We start from the raw sequence: 17,028 nt of genomic DNA on the forward strand, positions 1-17,028 counted from the left end.
GCACGTGCAACCCCCAAACAAATCCAACCTTGCATTCAGTCCCAGGTGGTTGAGAGATCGCAGGGCCGTCCACGTCGTTTCAGTCCCTTGACCTCCCCAAGGCCATTTACTGTACGTGGGGCGACAGAGCTTTTGCCTTTGCTGCCTCGACCCTGTGAAATGCACTCCCTAAAACGCTCAGAGATGCCTCCACCCTCCAAACCTTCGAAACCGCCCTCAAAGCCCACCTCAGTCTTCAATATTGCTTTCCCTAGCTAACTCTTTTCACTGTTTTAATGTTTTTATTCCATAGCATTTAGTGGATTATTTTCCTAATGAAGTTGTTGTATTTTTGTTGCTTCCTCTTCCTCCATGTAAAGCGTCTTTGGGTAGTCAGAAACGCGCTATATAAGTTTGAGATATTATATTATTATTATTAGTTTAATGGCAGTGAGTGACATGATGTACAAACCAAGATTTCTCACTTTTGACCCCACGCATTCCAAGTGCAGAAATCTCCGAAGTTAGCACGTATAAACAATGTTTAAGACAACTATTATACTTGTGGTACTTAAACAATGTTTTTGTTGAGATGCTCCTGAAAGGGGCAGAAAGACTGTACTGTTTGTTGTACCATCATCATCATCATGCAAGTGCTGTAAACACTGCACAGGTTGCAGGGTGGTCTCATGGGAGCATTCACAGCCATGGACGTTTGCCCATAGGTCTGTGTGTGTTTAGCCTTAACATCCCAACGTGTCTTTGTCTATCAACATTCACTTTCTGTGTCTCTGACTGGAATAAACCTTCTGTGAATACACTGCACTCCCATCTGTGTTCACTGGAGCTCCGGGTTCAAGTGTTGACTAAAACCAAAAGACCCTAAAACACTGGATGTCATTGAGGTGCTGACAGCAGCGCTGGGTTCATCACTTCCCACAGAAGATTTCCAACTCCGTCCAGGTTTGACTGGACGTTTGGATTAGATGCGTAAATCATCCGTAATCCTACAGTAAATTTGAAATTGTCAATCTTCACTCTAAGAGCAGCAAAGTGCATGCTCTATCTGTTCTGTCGTCTAACACGTTGTCATGCTCTATCTGTTCTGTCGTCTAACGCGTTGTCACGTCGTGCAACTCCATGGCGTGTTGTGTCCTGTCGTGTTTGTGCTCACCAGCTGACAGGATAAAAAGTGCAGTGATGAATGCCTGGTGATTAATTTAAAACAGTTTCCGTGCCGGGAATGGATTACTCCAGGTTACTGTCGCTGCCAACCTCGCTAATCGCGACTTTTGTTTTATGTGTTTAATCCGCTGTATTGTAATGCTAGGGCTTCTGGGAAATTGAGGCCAATGGAAATGCATGGGGTGCAACGCCTCATTGAGACCAGTCTTGTGTGCGTCTTCCGGGTGCACCAAGATGGTGGATGATACGCTCGAATCATAACAAACCACGGGAGCTTTTTTTGCTGGATTTTCGTGGATTAAAAGCCCAAATAATTCAGCGTATGCTCTAAAGGTAATACAACAATCTCGGCAGTGAAGGGGGGTTGATTAAAATGCGGGTTAAGCGTGAAAAACAGTCAAACTGTTAATGCATTCTTCCTGTAACCTTATTTACAAACCATTGAGAACCTGGCATCCCGATTTTGAGAATGTTGTTATTTAGGTGAAAATGTTCACAACACATCTAAAGCATCGTCCAAAGTGGTTCCATCTCCACGGTGCCAGACAGTTCAGCCTGCCGTGCCTCGTTAGCTACACTGATTTGTCAGCTGCTCTGCAACCCGAGAAGATACAGCTTTAGCTTGCGGCCGTGTGTTGATTGGTTGTCAAATGTCAATTCATAATTTACAACTTAGGCATTTAGCAGACGCACGCGGGAACCCCTTTTGGTATTAGCATTTATGTTATGCTTTAGCTATTGAAAAATAGCAGATCTACAAGCTCATAGCGTGCCACTGTGACCGAGTGGCGTGCTACGAGCTTGTGGGTCTGCTATTTTTGAAAAATGACTGACGACTGACATAGAAACATTTTTCATTTTTTCATTTATCAAATACATAGAATTAGTCATCAAGGATCATAAGTAAGATAAGAACCCAACATCTGTCTAACAGTAGAATATCTGTACAATGAAAATATACAGTATACACTCTAGAATGCTCTGTCTACATACAGTAATATGCTATCTCAATTTCATATTGTCAGCTGTCTTATCAGCCCTAGGGGTTATACAGCGGCTGACCAATCAGCTCAGACGGCTTGTGGTTAGAGTGTCTGCCCTGAGATTAATTTAGCATTAAAAATCAGTTTAAACCTTTTAATCCTATTTTATACTATTATAATAGTATAATTATACAATTATACTATTTTCAAATTAGCCAACCCAAAAACTCACACAAGTTGTGAGCTTGTAGATCGGCCATTTTCTAAATATTTAGAAAAATCGTATAGGCATACATTTTAACAACACATATCTTTTCTAATGGGAGACCCCCATGGCACACAATCTTTTCACACAAATTTGGGGGTCGTTTACAATTTACATAATAATAATAATAAACTTTATTTAGCACCTTTCATACATAAATGCAGCTCAAAGTGCTTCACAGGACACAAAAATAAAATACAATAAAACACAAGTAGTTAAAATGATAGAACAATGGCAAGGAACAAAATTTAATATAAGAACATAAAATAAATAAAAACAAATAAAAACACCACATGCCGCAATCAGTCAGGGCAGGGTAGGAACGTGCATAGTAAAACTCAACTAAAAGCAAGAGTGAAGAGGTGAGTCTTGAGTTGAGATTTAAAAATGTCTACAGAGGGTAGACATGACAATATTTGAGAAGCAGTGCTGTGATGACCCAGCCAGCTGTGTCCTCCAATCACCTGTGAGGTGAAAGCCCACTTACCGCACAGAGCAGTCAGAGTGCTTATCCTAATGAAGTGTGTCTAATGGTAATGTGTGTCAGCAATGTAAAGTAAACCCCCAAGGCTTCCCCAAGGATCAGTGCAGTTCACTCATCAATCTGTCTAGTAATACAAACCCTTGGAGAAATTGGACGGTACAAACGACATACAACAAACAAAAGTGTATATCTTGCATATTATTTTTGTCTATCACATGTGACTTTTTCAATCATATACATTTTAGTGCAATTTGGTGACTTTGAAAAAGATTTAAAAAAGAATTCCATATGATCTTGATATCTAGGGTGCCGATTCGATTTATATTGCGTAGGGATGGGTCCGATTAATCGATTATCGTTGATAGGACCCGAAATCGATTATGAAAATTAATAATCGATAATCGTTTTTTGTTTTTTTTCAGTTTTTTTTTAAATGAAAATCTGTTGGAAAGGCAATATTGTCATCCAAACAGGACAGGTCTATAGGCCTACCAAAGTGTGCCTGGGATGTGTCTGTGTAGCTGCATGACTGAGAGGAGTGTGAGTGGAGATTGATTCCAATCAAGATACAGGTTTGGAGGATTTAGCAGGTGTTGGGAATTTACCTAATCAGGCCTAGGCTGGGGTTGCTATGGTGATCAATTGGATCAACAGTGGTCCAGGTCCTCATTTAAAAGATGGAGTTAGTAACCAAATGGACCCTATTTAACTCTCAAGAGTTACAATTATTATTAATCAACTACATCAGGGGTTCCCAAACTTTTTTGACTTAGGTACCCCTTGGGGGGAAGATTTTTTTTTATTTGTAGGGTTCATAAAAAATATATATATAAAAAAAAAAAAAAAAAAAAAAAAAGCCCCCCCCCCCCCCCCCCAAAAAAAAAAAAAACGATTAATCGTTAATATTGAATTATACAAATCGATTTTCATTTTGGACACATTTAATATTGCGACTTGTAGAGATCAGACCAGGGCCCTCCGATGGCCGGCGAGCGCCGGGAGCTGGGGCGCTTTTTTCACATTCATGAAAACAAATCTAAAACCTCAGCAATGGAGTTACCTAGGTGGTTACCTGTGTGTGTTTGTGTGTATGTATATATATATATATATATATATATATATATATATGTATATATATATATATATATATATACTTTGTAAAATACCGGTATGTACACACAAGGTCGGGAGATTTGTGTTAGATCTCTGTTGCAACCATGCTTCTTGGCAGTAACTTGTACCTGGAATGGCCTAATCATACTGTATCTGAGGGACAGGCCTTAATTTTCCCATACACCGGCTGTTTCAAGGGCTTTTTCCCTAGAGGGGACCGGGGGACAGCCCAGCACCTCCTGGGCTTTGTGTCTCCACACAGAGTCCCCAGGGTACCCCAGCTAGGGTTACACTTGTTGACGCAATTACGTTTGTGCAATGTCAATTAGGCCTACATCTAATCTAAGATGGCATTCAAGCCAAATATGTGACACTCTGTGGTATTGTATTATTATAGATATATTTAGTTTGAGCTGTTGTTAATAACTATAGGCTACACTTTTTACTTTGTTGGTAAAGTCCAGATGGCAACAATTTGACTGTGGAATTCGCCTATGCAGTGTTTGTTTATATTATATTTGTTGCTAGTGTGAAACAATGTGGTTTAAAGTTATTGAGAACTTACTTCATTTGTGCCATAAGTTTGCTTGTATAATACATATTCTTGTGAGTGTAAAGCACTTTTTAAGTGCTCTATAGATGCTGGCCAATGTTGATGATAATTGGAAAAGAATAATATCGTATCGTGCGTGTGTACACAATGTATTTTGTAGCGGTTCAATGGATAGTTGAATAAAACACAGAACATTACATCATTCATAAAAAATAAAACAAAAAAAGCAACATTACACACATCTGTATAGAAGTAGTGCAGTTCTCTGGAGAAAACCTCCACAGAGTGAGAATAAACGGACACAGCACTTTGTCCTAATGAGCTGTGTCTAATGGTTAAGTGTGTCAGCGAGGTAACGAGACACCTGCTACTGTTGCCTCAGGGCGGCCACTCAGGTATACAATAACACCGTATGTGTGTGGACCTCTGAATGGCAATAATGAGGAAGACACAGGAGATGTTTAGGATGGACACTCGCCCCCACCACCACGAACCCACACACAAAAGAAAACATAACACATCCAAAAGGAATTCATCTCTCTCTGTCTGTCTGTCTGACTGTCTGTCTCTCTTGCTCTCTCTCACACACACACACACACACACACACACACACACACACACACACACACACACACACACACACACACACACACACACGCATGCGTCCGTGTGGTGATGGTGAACATAGGGACATTTCTGGAAGAGTGCCTAAGAATGAGGTATATATATAGGGAGGGAGACAGAGAGAACAGGAACTAGAGAGGGTGAGAGAGACATAGAGAGATAACTAGGATGTTATATTCCCCACAGTTACTCAGTGCACCTCCTGACAAGCTATCACTGAGTTAAAGATGTCATCCCCAGCAGGCCATATGTTGTTTGCCACAGTATCACCACAGCATAGAGGACAGAACGTTTTCAGAACGTGCTTCTTGAACGTTTAGTCCCATTCGCTTCAATTCAAGATTAATTGAATGCATATAGATCAAAGTCAGCGTCTGCTAACGCCATCTGTCATTCCCATCTGATACTAAAACTATAGAACTACCAATTCTGTGCTTCCTAGTAGTGTACGTCGACGCCATCCCATCTCTGTACCCATACTGTACCCTGGAGGCCTAGGAGGAATTCCCTCCACACATTATTTCACTCAGTAAACGGAGACTGGATTTTTAGAGATTACCAACAGACATAATCCATCGCGAACACGTTAAAGCAAGACTAACGTGGGTCAAAATTGGACCACAATGGAAATAAGTTATTGAACTTTTTTGTGAATATGTATTTTTTTTGCTGTCTGCAATGGTGGATAGTTTTAAATTTAAATTTAAATTAGTATTATTTAAATGTATTTGACAGCATTGTTAATTGTTTGATGTTGATAAGCCAATTTAAGAAATTAAAAAGCACTCACTAGCTTGAATTCCTTTTATTGAAGACCCAGGAGTAATTACAAGACACATGATTAATTATTAAATTAAATTAAATTAAAGTGTGAACTGAACCTATTTAACTGACTTTGGTTAACCAGCTGAACGATGCTGTAAATTCATCACTGACTCCATTAGTCAGTGTCGTGAGTGACATTCGTATGTATATGGTGTCCAGCCAAAAAGTGCAAATCTTCTTTCTAAAATATAGTAAAATTGGGGAAAAAGGTTGGGCTGGCCAGCGGCCCACGTCATCACGACCATGTCAACATGACTCATATGTCATATAACCATAAAAGGAGTTCCCAATACAGCCTACACCCAAATATGGAGTGTGTTTTCTAACCTCAATGTGTAGTCATGGCATCAGGCGCAAACAAATCAGTTGGCTGTATATATGGGCACAAAAGGGGGCATACTGTATACCGATGACATCAGGGATCTGTACCGTACATACACAGGCATCGTATTATTTCTAATGGTGAAAACAAAGAATGTTGCACTGTGTTGACATTCTTCCGTCTTTATATACCGGTGGTATGCAACCAAATGTGGGAAAATCGGTCTCTGAAAATCCAAATTATGAGCTATAGCACCTGATTTTACGCCTGCTGTGAGATAAACGGGCAAACCGGGGAGTGTAATTACTTGCGCAAGCAAGTAATGTTTTCGCCCGGTCTCCTCCGTCGTGACAGCTGTTCCGCCATTCGATGTTTATGCAGAAAAACATCAAATCTGTGCCTGTTTTGCTGGGACCAAATGACCACAAATGACCATATCTCTTACGTCATCATTTAGAGCTAGTCATACGTATACTATATACATAATCAGTAAAAATAAAATAGCAAATTGTGCCTGATCTGCTGGGACCAGAGTACGTGGTGTGTATATGTATGAGTAGCTCTTAATGATGACGTAAGAAATATGGTCATTTGTGGTCATTTGGTCCCAGCAAACCAGGCACAGATTTGCTGTTTTCTTGCATAAACATCAAATGGCGGAACAGCTGTCACGGTTTTTGGCGCAAAGTAACCACAGTATACCGCTAATCAACTTACAAGTTACAACTACACACTTTATACAGTATAGAGTATAGAGTATACTGTATATTAGGCATGTGGAAAATAATCGATACGTATCGATTCATTGATTATGACGTGCGCGATGCGAGTGAATCGGTTCATTCACTGTGTATCGGTAAAATTGACGGGTGAAATCTCGATGCATCGTTCGCGGAGTGCTTGCATCGGTAAAATCCGTGGTTGCACCTTTTTTTCATGGTAAATTTCACCCTATCCTGTGTTTCCGAGGCGCATTGAACATACCATCAGAAAAGGAAGAAAAAAAAAAAGGTCTCTCGCAGCGCACACAGTCAGTGAACAGAGGCTACCGTACGACGGTGCAGTCAGAGTAGACACGTTGAGACAACAAACAGACTCAGACTATAAAGAGCACCCGCGACTAACAGAAGTGAGCCCCACGCATTAAACAAGAAGCACCACCTTTACTCTTTAGCTTTATAAAATAGCTGTCCGAGTAGCTTTGTCCGTCGATCAGTTGACTTTTCACTGTAGCGCTTCGTGCTGGACTGCTCGTAATGAATCTGATCCACACTCCACAGCTGTGCTTGCTGATTATCCGACGCAAATCTGCGTTGCGATCATCATCAATTTGTAATTAAAGAAAGCAGTCACAACAACGCCACAGCAGGGTGTACTGCTTGCGTTTAAAGTCGTTTACAACTTTCCACTGTCCAGCTTTCCCCTGCTGTTCTCTGGGATAGAAGCCTTATTTATATTCTGCAGCAAGACGGTGTTGCACGCCTAAAATTGCAGATCCACAAGCTCACAGCGGGGAGTGGATGGTTGTGAGCTTGTACATCTGCTATGTATTTATAACGTTAATAATACATGCAGGCCAGGGTCTTCAATGTTTTTCAGGTCAAGCCAAGGACCACTTAGCTGAGAGTGAGAGATCAACTTCAAGTAGGGACCCCCACTATACATAGGCAATTATATTATAAATTAAACTAGACATAGACTTGTTTGACAGCACTACAAGTGTGACCTGTAATTTTTGTTTTGTTTATTTGTTTCTTTTCTGTTTCTGTTTCTAATGTTGGTAACATTAATTGATGAACGATAGGCTATTACATTTTAATCTCTTGAACCCTCTATACTCAAAACCTCAAATTGACCTTTGAGATATAATAATTATACTATAGCCTATGATTATTAGTAATCTAACAATTCCACAATAACCAACAGAGAGCAGACCCTTTGTTTACTTACAGAATTCTATAAGTTGGGTTGTTTGAGATGCAGAGCTATAATACTAACCTACAGTAAAACAATAAATTGCTTTGAATTTAAATGTAATGCATTTTTACATGTTTTAGGAAATTAATAGAGCTTTAATATAAATCCTTTCTATTGTGATGAATCGCCATCAAATCGCATCGTATCGGTAGAGGGGTGAATCGCATCGTATCGCATTGATTTGAACTAAATGGTTATCGCATCGCATCGCATCGGGAAGAGGGAGAATCGTATCGCATCTGATCGCCAGGGGATTCCATGTATCTCTAATGTATCGTATCGCTGGCAGTGCATCGAGATGCGTATCGAATCGTGAGATGAGACGAGATTCACATGCCTACTGTATATGTATACGTATATAGTATATGCCTATATACTATATATATTTCTTACGTCATCATTTAGAGCTAGTCATACGTATACTATATACATAATCAGTAAAAAATAAAATAGCAAATTGTGCCTGATCTGCTGGGACCAGAGTACGTGGTGTGTATATGTATTAATTATTAATTAATTATGACGTAAGAAATATGGTCATTTGTGGTCATTTGGTCCCAGCAAACCAGGCACAGATTTGCTGTTTTCTTGCATAAACATCAAATGGCGGAACAGCTGGGGGATATCAACACACATCAATGATTTATTTGTCTCTGAAAAACTAAAAAGGGATCCAGAATATATCTACAACGATAAAACAGTATTTCTTATATAGATAGAAACTTTAACCATACTTAATAATACTAGGTGTTTATAGGCATAAAGTAGGTAGGTAGCAAATAGTTACATCTAAACATTAATCATTTCAAACGTTCCTTCACAGAGATACTGAGATTTGACAGTTTACAGCGCAAGTCGAAAGGACTTGCGCGCTCTGCTTGCGCACTAGTTGGCCATTTATGGCCTACTAGTGTGCAACAAGCAAGTACAGTATGCCCTCGACAGAGTGCAGTTCTAGTTTATGCTGTACCTGTCCTGTGCAGCTTGCCGGCCACGCTACATTAAGACCCAACTGAGCATGTAGCCACTAGAGGCCTGCTGTGCCGTGCCATGCTGTGCTAACCACTGACGTCTATACGCTGGGACGACGCAGGGCCTGCAGCCACGGCAGACCATGAGAGAGGTGGGAGGAAAAACACTTAACCTATTCTGACCTGAGATCAGATTCACACAAGGTTTCCGCCGGACACACACTGGTCTGACGAACCCATTCTGACCTGAGATCAGATTCTAAAAATGTCAGTCGTTCTTCGATTTTTCAAAAAATAGCAGACCTACAAGCTCGTATCGCGCCACTCGGTGGCGCGATATGAGCTTGTAGATCTGCTATTTTTAAATAGCTAAAGCATAACGTGATGCTGACACCAAAATGGGTGCCCGGTCAGAATGGGTTAATTAGGGAGGGAGAGGAAGGCGAGGCGGGAAACGATGAAGGGGAGACTATTTCTCTTTTGTCTCTCCATATCGCGCCTGCGATCGTTAATAGGGGTTTGAGAGGCGAAGGCGTGAACGAATGTCTGCAGATGCGAACGTGCGTGGCCATGGATAGAGGTGATATAGACACATTTCCCTATCTGCCTCTCTCTCTACACACACACACTCGCGCACGCACACACACACACAGTCACACACACACACACACACACAGATTTGGCTTATCACCATAGCCTCAGATTTCTGCATGGTAGCAAGACATCTCTCACCATCTCCTCAAGAATGTAAACTCTGTGTTCGCCAGGGGGCTTATTACAGTCTGCTGATGGTTAAAGCCCAGAGTCCTGCTCTGTACTTTCCCATCCATTCCTATGTTGAGGGTCGAGAATGTTGCCTCTTATTTTGTAGTGTAGTGTTTTGTAGACAGTCGGTTGATTCGAGCTTTGAGGTGTAGGAGTTGGTTCGCTGTTTTGACTCAGTTTGGAGTCGTCAGTCACAGCAGCAGCGTATAGAGAGAATGTGAAGGGTGCATTGAAGGAGAGAGGTTGGTAAATGACAACACACACACACACACACACACACACACACAGTCTAAAAGGCCTACAAAGAGACATACACAGAGGGATGCAGAGAGCCCATGGGAACTGACTCGGGTCAACAGACTGAATTTTACTTGAGTTGAGGAAATTGCAGCGTCTCCACCTGCTTTCTTCCTTTGCTGTTGGGGGGGGGGGGGGGCACCCCCATGTGTGTGTGTGTGTGCGTGTTTTCTCGCGACTGTGCCATGGTTTCGTGCTGTGTTCCTGCTAGCTATGACTCACCGTCCGACCATGCCATGGGCCTCTGCCCGGGCATCACACACACCCAGCCACCATGGCAGCCAGCTCCTGCAGCGTGCGTGCGTGCATGCATGTATGCGTGCGTGCGTGCATGCATGTATGCGTGCATGCGTGTAAGATGAAGAAAGAGAGAACTGGAAAGTGTGTGAGTTGTGAAAGGTAAAACAAAATGGCCCCATGAGGATTTTACTGTGTAGAGACAAATGAGAGGGACAGTAATCTTTTCTTATTTTTTGTTACTTGTTCAACTCATAAAGTTGTATTATTTATAATGAGCTATTAGGTATTTATTGGGATATAAAAGCTATGGAGTCTAGAACTAGAACTAGAACTGGAGCCTGAACTAGCCAGTGAGATAGAACCCCTGCAAACTGCAGGAATTATTTTATTTTACGTGAAACGTGAAACGGAAAAACGGAAAAACGGAAAACTAAAACGTAAAACGTAAAAACGTAAAAACGTAACGTAAAAACGTAAAAAGTAAAAACGGAAAACGGAAAAAGTAAAACGGAGAAACGTAAAAACGTAAAACGTAAAAACGGAAGAACGGAAAACGTAAAAACGTAAAAACGGAGAAACGTAAAACGTAAAACGTAAAAACGTAAAACGTAATTAATTGCTTTGTTAACTAGAAAAGTCGCAACGCTTACATAGGCCCCTCCCACAATTTTGCTAGCCAATTACAATGTCAAGTCACCCCTGTGATCATGTGTAAGTAATTTGGAGGGGATTTATCCCCGAAAAATCATGTTTTTGTATTTGTGGCGTGGATGAAAATGGAATTGCTTTTGGCTCTGTGTTGGTGCCAGGACACCCAGGACATGTGATTCTAATCTGGGGTGGATTGGACGTTTGGTTCATGATTTGTGGCATTTTTTGTAAAATATGCCCCTCCCACTAACTTTGGACGACGCTTACTGAAAAGGTTCAGAGATCACGTGTACCGATTTCTGTGAGATTTGAACAAAATCTGTAGGTTTAGGATCAAAAAGTGGCGGAAAGTCTATCCTGATGGGCGTGGTCTATATGGGAGACTCATGACCCAAGTAATCCTCATAAGTTAATTAATTTTAGTAATTATTATGAACCTCCCCTCCAAGTTTTGTAACTATAGCCCCTACAGTCTCAGAGGAAAAAATAATTGAATCTGAGTTTTCGCATTTTCCCATTCATGTCAATGGGGAAATGTAATGCATGAATAAATTAATATCAATTAAACTATACAACATTTCTCTTAGCAAAATAGAAGTCTAGTTACTTACTTATTAGCACGACGCATTTCGCCGTGAGCATAGCACCTGACGAAGCTTACAGTGAAACGTGTCCTGCTAATAAATAAGTTGATGCAGTAAGTTGTCCGCCTCTATTCCTTGGAGTGTGCAGTCCCTTCCTTGGAAGGTTTTTTCCTCTTTTTGAAATAGAAATGAATCAACGGTTTTATGTTCATGAATCACCAGACTCCTGGATGACTTGATTCTAGGATAAAAATAATTGTCATGCCGGTAACTATTTTTGTAAATTTCTATGGGAGAAATGAATGGAAGATTTTTCAGTGTTGTCAGAAAGCCATGCCCACTGCTATGCCCTCTTGCAATGAACACGTTGCTCCTGTCTGCACCAAACTTGGCACACACACTGATGGTATCAGGTACGGTCGCCCCTAAACCATCTCGTCCCTCCATTTCTTCCCACCGTCCTCACGCCGACCACTCGGTTCTTCTATTCTTTATTTTGTTTGACTGAGAATAAGGTTTGAAATTAGTTTACGGTTAGGGATAGTTTTACTGTGTTTAAGTTTAGGTAGTGGGTTAGGTTTAGGCATAGTTTTACTGAGGTTAAGGTTAGGAATAAGGTTAGGTTTAACCGTTTAAGCATAATTTACTTGGGTTACTTTAGGAATACCATGGCCGTGCAGTTCCGCTGGCTGTACGCCCGGGGCGAGTTGGTAAAGGGGCGACTCGTCTGGTATTCACACTGATTAGGGGTCTGCCATGAGAATATAGGCACAGCACCAAACCCATGTAGACATATGGGCCACGACGGCAGTGTTACAGCAAAGGTTCCATAACTCAGTGACTCTTGCACTGATCAGACTAGATCTGAAGGCTGCGCAGTGGCCTGAAAATATAGTAACTAAAAATGGCCAGACGTGCCCATCACGCTCTGTTACTCAGCCCATTTTGACCTGAGATCAGATTCTAAAAATGTCTTCTACATCCTGACAGTTTTCTGAAAAAGCTATGTTTCTATGTCAGTCGTTCTTCGATTTTTCAAAAATAGCAGACCTACAAGCTTGTAGATCTGCTATTTTTCAATAGCTAAAGCTTAACATAATGCTAACACCAAAAGAGGTTCCCGCCCTCATTCATCATCACCATGTCAAAAATACCAACACATCAACAATGCAAATATGCAAACTTGTCTGTTTCCTTCCGGATTTGGCCAATGGACTGGATTTTACTATAGCGCCACTGCATAAAACGTAAAGCATAAATGTTAGCTCTGGATGAGGGAAGGAGGGATGGAAAGAGAGAGGGTGAAAGTGACAGAATGAAGGATGGAGCAGAGAGAGAGAGGGCATGTTCTCTGGATCAGAGCCAAGATTAGCATGAGAGGGAGGGGTTGAAGCCCCCCCTAACCTTATTCTGTCTTCTCTCTGTCTCCCCCCCCCCCCTCCCCCCCGAGGGTCTCTTCTCTTACTCTCTCCTCCCCTCTCTCTCCCTCTTTCTCTCCTCCACTCATCACAGAGGTGTTGACAGAACTTCTCTGGCACGTGTTGAGCAGATGGAACTTAAATACACACATACTGTATGCACAGACACACACACACACACATGTGCACTTGTGCACATGCATGCGCGCCTACGCACGCATACGCGCATGCATACATTCGCGTATTCACACACCAACATATATGTACACACACATCCATACCAAGTGCACACCCTCCCACGTGCATGATTGCACGTGTATGCACTTGGGGCCACATAGAGACAGACACACATGTATATTTGCAGATGCACATTTACTGAGCATATAGCCATCTTGGTAGCAGAGAGCGTAATGGAAAATAAAACATAGTGCATAGATAGAGGTACACACAGTCAAATCTGGAGTGTTAATCACCCGAAAGCATATTAAAGTTTGCTATTTCTTATTTAAAAATAGCCAAAATTACAGATCGTCAACTCACAATGTGTCATGTTTATGACACGAGTGGGCTAGCAGTAGCACATCAGCTATTTTTGGAAAACAAAATCAATGTTTGTTTTGTTTTTTTGCATCTTTTTTTTAAACTGTTTTACTGTTTTTAACTCTCAGAATTAAATGACCACTCCAGACTTTACAGTGTACAGTCTGAGGGCACGCATGTCTTTACAATTTCCCTGAACTCTGAATGTAAAGGCCTGCTGTCCATGCTGCATGTGAACCAGGGTATATTTTGCATTACAATGGCAGTAGTTGGCATGCATTGGTGTGCCAATGTCGCCAAGAGAAATTCCATTTAAATGCATTTATTGTACTGAATCAGGTTTAGTGTGCTCATACATCTCTCTCTCTCTCTCTCTCTCTCTCTCTCTCTCTCTCTCTCTCTCTCTCTCTCTCTCTCTCTCTCTCTCTCTCTCTCTCTCACAGACACACACACACACACACACACACACACACACACACACACACACACACACACACACACACACACACACACACACACACACACCCCCACACACACACCAACTCCTGGACATCAGCCTTGTATTGTGAGTTGATACAAACCCAGGCTTGTTTTAAAGACTGTGTGTGTGAGAGAGAGAGGGGGGACAGGCAGGGAGAGGGGGGGACAGGGAGTCCACATGTTTGAGTGTTGTTGTCAACGCACACTAAACCGATCATCTCGCCGAATATGCCTTCATCAGGGTTCTAATACCCCTATAATCTGCCATATATTTTTGTTGAATAAATGTGTGCAATCCCTTTCTCTTGAGCAATCCCACCTGGCTGGTACATGCAATAAACTGAAACAAGCCAGCGATCAAGCTCCAAGCGCGCTCATTAAATCAGTATGATTTGATGCAGAGCTGCACAAACTTACTCGAGTGCCTCTCTCTCTGTTGCCAAGAAGCATTTTGTTTCTCCTCAAAGAAAATAATGACCATATTATCTGGCCGATAATAATAAGCGCCTGTTCTCTCTCTCTCTCTCTCTCTCTCTCTCTCTCTCTCTCTCTCTGAGAGCGTGGGAGCCAGGCTTTGGTTGGACGAGGCCCGCTTAGTCAGTTTGGGCCCGTACAGTTTTCACTGCATGCAGTTTGACAAGGCAGTATGAAACAGTGCATTGCATGGCGACTGTACATGCTGTCTAAAATATGTATTAGGGACATGAGCTCTGATTAAGGCCTGTTTATATAGGCGGCAGGAGATGACTCATCGAAATATAAGATGCTACAGAGAGAGAGAGAGAGAGAGAGAAGAGAGAGAGAGAGAGAGACTATGTACAGCCTTAGAGAGCACAGACTTGTCATAGAGAGAGGCCGGTAGAGGCAGACCTGGCTCCCAAGAGAAGACTGTGATGAGGTGGAAACTGAGCTGTACCACTTTCTAACCACCTGCCAACTCTACCAAGACATTGGAGACACAACCCCCCCTTCCCCCCCCCCCCCCCAAAAAAAGAACAACAACTTCCACATCTGCTGGGTGAAGTACAGCAACAAACATATCGGCGAGATTCGTGAGCTGTTGTGACAGCAAAGAAGGTATTCCGGTGGAATTACAACCGCCATAAAGAATGTCAATAATGTGTATTCCTGCACGTTGTCAGTACATAGGCCTACTGTACATACAAACATATACAGGTAGATAACTTTAAATTAGAGATGCACCATATAGACATTTCGGCAAATATCCGATTACCAATTAATTATTATTAATTATTATTATCAAGCGATACCGATAATGCCATACTTGTTTAGGGTTTACCTTTTACAACAGCAGTAACTGTGATTCTGGGGCCGTTTAGTCTCTAGAGAAGACGGCAAAATAAAATGTTCATTCAGTAAGACACACTGGTGTGTCGAATGTACTGTATGTCTATGGCCCCTGGTGTGTGTGTGTGTGTGTGTGTGTGTGTGTGTGTGTGTGTGTGTGTGTGTGTGTGTGTGTGTGTGTGTGTGTGTGTGTGTGTGTGTGTGTGTGTGTGTGTGTGTGTGTGTGTGTGTGTGTGTGTGTGTGTGTGTGTGTGTGTGTGTGCGTGCGCGCAACATGTGGTTCTTGTTGGGCTTTCATTGTTTTTGGTTTGTCCTTGTTGTAAATGAGGTTTTCCGTTTTGCACCATATAATTCCATAGCTTTATGTGGAAAGATCTGAGGAATGACACTCGAGTTCAACACCCTGAGAATGTTTCAGAACCCGATATACGTCCAGACATTTAGAATGTTTCAGAACCCGGTATACGTCCAGACATTTAGCTACAGAACCCGGTATACGTCCAGACATTTAGCTACAGAACCCGGTATACGTCCAGACATTTAGCTTCAGAACCCGGTATACGTCCAGACATTTAGCTACAGAACCCGGTATACGTCCAGACATTTAGCTACAGAACCCGGTATACGTCCAGACATTTAGCTACAGAACCCGGTATACGTCCAGACATTTAGAACCCGGTATACGTCCAGACATTTAGAACCCGGTATACGTCCAGACATTTAGCTTCAGAACCCGGTATACGTCCAGACATTTAGCTTCAGAACCCGGTATACGTCCAGACATTTAGAACCCGGTATACGTCCCGACATTTAGCTACAGAACCCGGTATACGACCAGACATTTAGAATGTTTCAGAACCCGGTATACGTCCAGACATTTAGAACCCGGTATACGTCCAGACATTTAGAACCCGGTATACTTCCAGACATTTAGCTACAGAACCCGGTATACATCCAGACATTTAGCTACAGAACCCGGTATACGTCCAGACATTTAGCTACAGAACCCGGTATACGTCCAGACATTTAGAACCCGGTATACGTCCAGACATTTAGCTACAGAACCCGGTATATGTCCAGACATTTAGAACCCGGTATAGGTCCAGACATTTAGCTACAGAACCCGGTATACGTCCAGACATTTAGCTACAGAACCCGGTATACGTCCAGACATTTAGCTACAGAACCCGGTATACGTCCAGACATTTAGAACCCGGTATACGTCCAGACATTTAGCTACAGAACCCGGTATACGTCCAGACATTTAGCAACAGAACCCGGTATACGTCCAGACATTTAGAACCCGGTATACGTCCAGACATTTAGCTACAGAACCCGGTATACATCCAGACATTTAGCTACAGAACCCGGTATACGTCCAGACATTTAGAACCCGGTATACGTCCAGACATTTAGCTACAGAACCCGGTATACATCCAGACATTTAGCTACAGAACCCGGTAT

This window comes from Protomyctophum parallelum (assembly GCF_964188405.1).
Source record: "Protomyctophum parallelum genome assembly, chromosome: 22".
In the NCBI taxonomy this organism is placed as follows: Eukaryota; Metazoa; Chordata; class Actinopteri; order Myctophiformes; family Myctophidae; genus Protomyctophum; species Protomyctophum parallelum.